The sequence below is a fragment of the Dasypus novemcinctus genome, chromosome 13 (genome assembly GCF_030445035.2).
Source record: "Dasypus novemcinctus isolate mDasNov1 chromosome 13, mDasNov1.1.hap2, whole genome shotgun sequence".
In the NCBI taxonomy this organism is placed as follows: domain Eukaryota; kingdom Metazoa; phylum Chordata; class Mammalia; order Cingulata; family Dasypodidae; genus Dasypus; species Dasypus novemcinctus.
The window spans coordinates 24,714,283-24,722,060 of NC_080685.1; the positions used below are offsets into that span (position 1 = coordinate 24,714,283).

At 40.7% G+C, this 7,778-nt stretch overlaps 1 long non-coding RNA gene across 1 annotated transcript; it reads left to right on the forward strand.

Annotated features, from left to right (window-relative positions):
- The first annotated feature begins 62 nt into the window (after positions 1-62).
- LOC131273113 (uncharacterized) lies at positions 63-7,197 on the forward strand. The gene is made up of 3 exons (XR_011645375.1): positions 63-154; positions 296-364; positions 7,098-7,197. It is a non-coding gene; the product is annotated as an uncharacterized lncRNA (long non-coding RNA).
- Positions 7,198-7,778: the final 581 nt, after the last annotated feature.

A 7,778-nucleotide genomic window follows, 5' to 3' on the forward strand; every position in this document is an offset into this window, starting at 1 on the left:
GGAGGGTTACGTAATGGCGGGTTACGTAATGGCGGCTCGCTGCTCCGTGCGATTCGGCTCGGGTACCTGCGCGGGAATGGGATTCCCTCCGTGCTGCTTCGGTGCTTCCCCGAACTCTGATTCGCGAGCCGTTGCTGTTGCTTTTATGCCAGAGGTGTTTTTTTTCCCCATACTGAAGTCTTAATTATTGAATCACCCAGATACTGAGGAAAGGGGGTGGGGAAAAAAGTTTTAGATAATATGAGCGAATAAGAGGGCACTGTTGGGAGCCTGTGATTGTTTTGCACATCCTCAGCTCCACTCCAAGTCCAACAATATTAGAAATTGGAGACGCTCATGGACTGCCCTAGAGATCCATTTATATGTAAGTTGACTGAACAAAATTATTCTGCCCGACCTAATCCTTATTCCTATCTCTCTGCCTGTTCCCCACCCCCAACCCCCTCTCTACCCCGCAGTCTCTGGTGTCATTTACACTAAGCCTTTCTCTCTTAGCATCTCTTCTGAGAGTCTTGATAGCATTTATTTTTTGCATTGACAAATAAATTACATTTGATGTAGCTGTAAACCCCGAGGGCAAGGATGCCAACGTTAATTAAAGCAACCTCTTAGTGTGAAAAGATCTGTAAAAACGATAGCTAGAATTCGAAAGCAAGGTATTTGAGTGACAGAAGCAGGAAAGGTGAGCAAAGTTCCCCAATATACCATAGTTTCATAAGATAGGGTGCCTGTATCACACAATTGCGTATTTGAGCAGGACCTAGAACCATGGAGATACATAATATGTGGCAGAGAGGATGGAGAGAAGCCTTCTGTGGTATAGTGAATAAGATCCGAAAGAGTTTCTCTATTTAAGGAAAACCTAGTGCAGCAACTAACCATAATGAGATGGAATATATGCTTTATATGAGGCATCGACAACTTGATATTGGAGTCGAGAAGTTGGAAAATTCACTTTGGGCGGAGAGCTTAAAGGTAGGCTTTATGAAAAAGGTAGTTTTCTGCTGGGCTTTCTAAAATAAGATTTTAACAGATAATGAAATTACAATGACAGATACAGGTCATTATATATCCCATCATAAACTACAGAGTCAAATGGGAGAGAGTGTAAAGTACAGTGTAAACTATCATCCATGCTTAGTAGCAGTGCTCCAAAATGTGTTTTTCAGTTGCAATGAATGTACCACACTGATGAAAGATGTTGGTAATGTAGGAAAATGTGGGAAGTGTGGGGAGTGGGGCATATGGGAATCCCCTATATATTCTCTGTAACATTTATGTAATCGAAGTATCTTTTAAAATAAAGGGGGGGAGGGAAGAAACCCTTGAATTCCTCTCAAATAGTTGTACAATTCAATTGTGAATAAAATGGCAATAAAATTATGTCCTGAAAAAACAACAACAACAAAAAAACAGGTAGTGAAGGGGAGATTGAGGTAATAGCAAGAACAAAGGCTTTTTCTTTTTTAGAAGGTGAAAAAGGAAATGCATTCCATGTTTCACTTGAAATTTATAGCCAGAAATCGCCCATGCTTAGCAATCCTATTGCATTTCTTTAGTCATTTCACTCTTCTGTGCTCCAAGATGACTGTTGCACACCTTCTCTTTTGTCCTCAGTTCTCCAATATCTCCTGCTCCCTTTTTCGCCCTTAGCTGCTAACTTATTTCACTGAAAAAATGGAAGCAATCTGAAGAGAACAACCTCATTTCCCATTTGCTTATTACTGTTTCTGTTTCCATGCTGTTTGCCTATCCTATGGTTAAAGTGAATGAACTTTCTCTGGTATGTACACTCACAATTTTTTAAGATTTTTTTTTTTTCTCTCCCCTTCCCCCCCTGCCCCACCCTGCCCCAGTTGTCTGTTCTTTATGTCCATTCACTGTGTGTTCTTCTGTGTCTGCTTCTATTCTTGTCAGCGGCACCAAATTGAATCTGTGTCTCATTTTGTTGTGTCATCTTGCTGCATCAGCTCTCCCGTGTGTGTGGCGCCACTCCTGGGCAGGCTGAACTTCCTTTCGCACTGGGTGGCTCTCCTTAACGGGGTGCACTCTTTGCGCATGGGGCTCCCCTGCGTGGCACGGCACTCCTTGCACGCATCAGCACTGCACGTGAGCCAGCTCCACACGGGTCAAGGAGGCCCTGGGTTTGAACCTTGGACCTCCCATGTGGTAGGTGGGCGCTCTAACCGTTGAGCTAAGTCTGCTTCCCTAAGCTCATCATCTTTTCACTTGTGCATTGGGTCCCAACTCCTTTGTCTACTCCAGGTACTTGAAGTTATCTTTTTATATTCTTGTATCATCAGTTTCTCCTCTATTAACCATTCCCATCAGCATACAAACTTGGTCTTCTATCTACATCTTTAGGAAGCCTTCCCTAGAACCCTTTCTAAATTATTTTATACTTTCCTTTATAGCAAAAATCTCCCAACATCCTCATGTCTTTTATCTTTTGAACAGACCCCAATCAAACTTTCATTCTCACCCTCCACTGAAACCATTCTTGTCAGGGTCATCAGTGACCTTCATGAGGCCAAGTCCCAGTGCTCAATTTGCACTTCACTTGATCTCTTAGCAGTATGTGATACTTACTTGAACCCTTTCTTGTGTCTTTGAAGGCACCACACTTTCTTGGTTTTCCTTCTTCTTCGGTAGCTCTTCTTCAGTTTTGTTTATCTCTTCTACTGGATGTCCAATGAATGAAGACTGTTACTATTTCCCTTTGTAACCCTAGCCATGCCTGACCTAGGGCAGCCATTCCATTGTTAATGGATGAATCTGAATGTTTACTAACAGAAGATACATGAAGGCTGGAAAAGTAGAATGGGGCCTATAGTGGTTTGGAGCTGTATGTTCCCCATGAAAAGTTCTTAAACTTAATACTCCAATGGGTACGAGCCCATTGTAAGTAGGACCTTTTTAAAAAAAGATTTATTTATTTATTCTCCCCCCCCCCATTGTTTTGTACTCGCTGTCTGATCTCTGAGTCCATTCACTGTGTGCTCTCTATTTCTGCTCATCTTTTCTTTAGGAGGCCCTGGGAACCCCCCATGTGGTAGGCAGGAGTTCAATTGCTTAAGTAGGACCTTTTGATCAGGTTACTTCATTTAAAGTGTGGCCCAGAAAGGGCCTTAATCCTATTACTGGAGTCCTTTATAAGCAGAAAGAAACTTGGACAGATAGAGAGAAAGCCATGAGAAGCAAGAAGCTGAAGTTCAGTGGAACCCAGAAGAGAACAGAGAGGCCAGGGGAGGCTGCCACATGCATTGCCATGTGACAGAGGAACCAAGGACTAGGGATCACTGGCAGCCAGCCCCAAGATTCCAGTCTTTGGGAAGAAAACATCATCTTGTTAATGCCTTGATATGGACTTTCTCTTAGCCCCCAAACCATATGCTAATAAATTCCCGTTGCTTAAACCAACCCATTGCATGGTATTTGCTTGAGCAGCTCAGGAAAACTACAACAGGGCCTATTGTAGAGGGCTTTGAAAGCCTGCCCAAAGGGTTGAACTTATCTCCTCTAGGCAATTGGGAACCACTGAGCAGTAGAATGCTATCATGTGTGCTCTAATTTAGATTTATTACTCAAATAGTAGGTTACAGAATGGATTGAGAGAAAGGTTTGGAGGCAAGAAGTCTATTAGGATACTGCAATATGGCAGGCAAGAAGTACTAGTGATCTTTAGTAGGATTGTGGTAGTAGAAATGGAAGAGAAAAGATACGTTTAGAGACGCTGTGGAAGGGGAGTCTATAGGACTTGATAACTAAAAGCATGACAGAACAGAGTATAACATCATAAGATAGGCATCCTTATTATACAAGATCAACAGGTAGACCATCTTCCAGACCCTAAAGGACTGCTTTAGAGCACCACTGCCTTCACCAGAAGGAAGAGGGTCTTGTGGAGCTTGGAGGCAAGTCAGAATGATCTCAGGGAGGTCTTCCCTCTAGGGAATTTGAGTTCATTCAGAAGTTCTTCTGATCAGTAGTAGTATTCACAATGGGAGGAACTTCTGGAGCTGCCCCCACTCCACACCAAGAATGGTTCTTACTCTTAGGATAAATATATTGGCCACATTTCTGAACCCTAAAAGAAAAGTATTGTTTATATCCTCACTCTGCTTGTTTTACTCATAGACATGTATTTAATCTTTTGAAACTTCCCCAAACTCTGAACACATTTCCTCTTCAAGATGTGCCTTTGTTTCAGAGAATTCATTTACATCATGTCTTCCAAAATAGGGAGAAAAAATTAGATCCCAGTGTAGGAACTAAGGTGTATTCTAATATCCTTGTCCTCCAGTCTTTTGGGACTTGAGATTGAGCATATTTGTTATCTCATGTTGCCTTACCCCCTCTCAAATTAAAAAACTCTTCTCTGGGAGCAGATGTAGCTCAAGTGGTTGAGTCCCTGCTTCCCATATGAGTTCCTGGCTTCAATCTTTGGTACCTCCTAAAAACAAAACAAACTAAACATGAAAACAACTCTTGCTCTTACCCTGCTGCCTCCTTTTTCTTTTTTTTTTTTCAATGCTTTTATGTCTCCAGGGTATAGCAGTTTGATATTGGTTATAAATTCCGAAAGTAGATATTGGATTATGTTTGTAAACTGATTTTTTCCTTTGGGCATATTAGATTATATTGGATTCAGAGGTTTCACTTTTATTTGAGTAAGTAATGATTGAGGCTTTGATTGGGTCATGTCAGCAGGCTGTTGAGTCCCTGCCCACCAAGAGGGTGGGGACTCACAGGGAAACCACACCACAGAGAAGGGAGTTTGGAGTTTTGATCCTGGAGCCCAGGAAGTAAACACTCAGAGAAGCAGATTCGTGAAGATGGAGAGAAGTCTTCATTAAACGTGCAGAAGCTTCAGGAAGAGAGACAAGCCATTCACCTGATAGTCTACAGCTGGCCTTGTGGAGAAAGCAGAGTAGCTGAGCCTGAAGAGAAATGAGCCCCAGGAAGGGAGGAACCCAGGAAGCCCAAACCCTACAGACATCAGCAACCATCTTGCTCTAACACATGGCAACAGATTTTGGCTTTGTCTCCATCTCTCCATCTCTCCCTCTCTCTCTCTCTCTCTCTCTGTATTCATCCTGTTTAAAAGACTTCAGTAAGAGGATTAAGACCCGCCTTGAATCATGCCTTAACTAAAGTAACTTAATCAAAAGACCCTACTTAAAATAGGTTTAGATCCCTAGGAATGGATTAGTTTAAGAACATACTTTTCTGGGGTCCATACAGCTTCAAACCATCACAACCCTATAACTAAATCAAAGTTTGAGACGCTGTCCATTCTGCTAATAGAGATTTCCAAAATGACTGGAGCACCCTGTTCTCTTCCCCTAAACCGAGACTTATCTTTTGCTTTTAAGCTCTTTTGAAGGCCTCTTCATTCCATATTATTTCATACTTTGCCTCCTGCATCAGCATCTTCCTACCTTCCCACAACAATATCATATCCATCATCTTTGCCAACAAGAACATATTTTCAGGCCCTAGTTATCACAGGTAACACTAGTATATAACTAGAGTTAAGCAGCCTCTCAGAAGATGTGACAGATAAGGCTCACTTGCTTTATCCAGTATTTACTCTTCCCGTCTTCCTTTCTGATAGATCTCCAATTTTATTCAGTTATAGTGTGCTCAGCTTCCCAGAATTCCCTTGCCATCATGAAAATGTTGATAGACCTCTTTGCCAGTGAAGTGGCCTAATGTGTGTTAAGAGAAGTAGAAGTGTAAATGATATTCACTTATTTATTCAGCCATCAGTTATTAAGCTGGGGATACAAAGGTGACTAAGGTATGCTCTTGTCCTTTAGGTACATAAATTAATCATTATAAAACAACATGGTTTTCAATAAAAATTCAACATTAATTCATGATTTAAAAAAAAGAAAAATCTTAGCAAACAAGGAAGAGAGCTTCTTTAACCTAATGAAGTACCAAAATCCTACAGTAGTCATCACATTCAGTGGTAGAATGTTAAAATCGTTCCCTTTAACATCAGGAACAAGACAGGAAGATTCTCTGTCACTATTCATATTCACTGGAGGTTCTAGTGAGTGAAATAAGACTAGAAAAAATCAAAAGGTATAGGCATTGGAAAAACAAGAAACAAAACAGTATTCACAGATGATACGACTATATAGAAAACTTAAAGAATTTACAAAATTATTAGAATTAAGAAAGCTTAGCAAAGCTCCTTGATGTAAGATCAATATAAATATTCTGCTATACATCTATATCAACAACAAAGAGTTAGAAAATATAAAAAAGTAATACAAAACAAAAAAAAGTTCCTAGATACTCCACTCAGCTAACATGGAGTTGAAGAAGGTCAACCACCACAGCATGGAGCCTAGAGTGTCTACAACTAGAAGCGGGAAGAGTGCATCCAGTACCCATGTGGAATCTAAGCCCTCACTTGACATAGGTGTGCAATGGACACAACCAATCCAATGTCCACAGAGGAAATGTGAAATGGATGTGGGAACGGTAGCCATGGGGGCTGCTGGGTGTGGGGAACGGGAGGAAGAGATGAGATGTGGAGGCGTTTTCGGGACGTGGAGTTGTCCTGGATACTGCTTCACGGACAATTACGGGACACTGTAGATCCCCCCAGGGCCCACTGGATGGAACGTGAGAGAGTCTGGGCTATGATGTGGACCATTGACTGTGGGGTGCAGTGATGCTCAGAGATGAACTTACCAGGTGCAATGGATGTATCACGATGATGGGAGAGAGTGTTGCTGTGGGGGGAGTGGGGGGCGGGGGCGGTGGGGTTGAATGGGACCTCATATATATTTTTTAATGTAATTAAAAAATAATAATAATAAATAAATTAAAAAAAAAACGTCAAAAAAAAAAAAAAAAGTTCCTAGGGATGTATGTAACACATAATCTATATAAGATTAGGTTCAGCTAGTGACCAAAAAAAAAAAGCAAAAAAAGTAAGTGAATTAAAAGATGTGTTTATTTTTCTCTCTGTAAATGTCTGTGTAGATGACTGAGGGTATGATTATTTCATAATGATCAGGAATTTATGATCTTTCTTTCTTTTATTCTCATATATGCTTTCTACCTTATGGTCCAAGATGACTGCTTCAGCTTCACTCATCAGTTGTATATTCCAACAAGCAGGAAGGAGAAAAGGAAAGGCAAAGAGTTTAACGCCGTATCTTAGAAGTTGCACACTTTTTGTTTACATTCTGTTAGCCAGAAATTAGTCACATGATCTTCTACACAAGGAAGGCTAGAAAATACTGCCTTTATTATGAGTGGCCTTGCACCCAGCTAAAATTTGGGGATTCTGAAGAAAGAAAGCACCACCAGTCTCTTCTATGTGCAAAACAATATGGAGAAAACTATAAAACCTATTGGAATATATTAAGGAAAACCAAAATAAATGGGACATAAGCCATGTTCATTTATAGGAAGACTCATAATTATAAAAATACCAGTTCTCCTTAAACTGATGTACAGATTCTTGGCAGTTCCAAACATGGAACTTGATAAACTGATTCTAAAACTTGCACGGCCAAGGTCCAAGATCTAAGACACTCTAGAAAGAAAGATCCCGCCCCTACACACACACACACAAGAGTGGGGGGACTTTCCATGCTGAACACTTAACACTTAAAGTCTATAGAAAAAAGACAGTATGATATTAGCTGACATAGACAAATAGAACAATGTAACACATCCTACAAATGGAACTATATGTATATGGAAACTTGGTAACAGCAGCAGCATTGCAAAACTGCTGAGAAAAGACA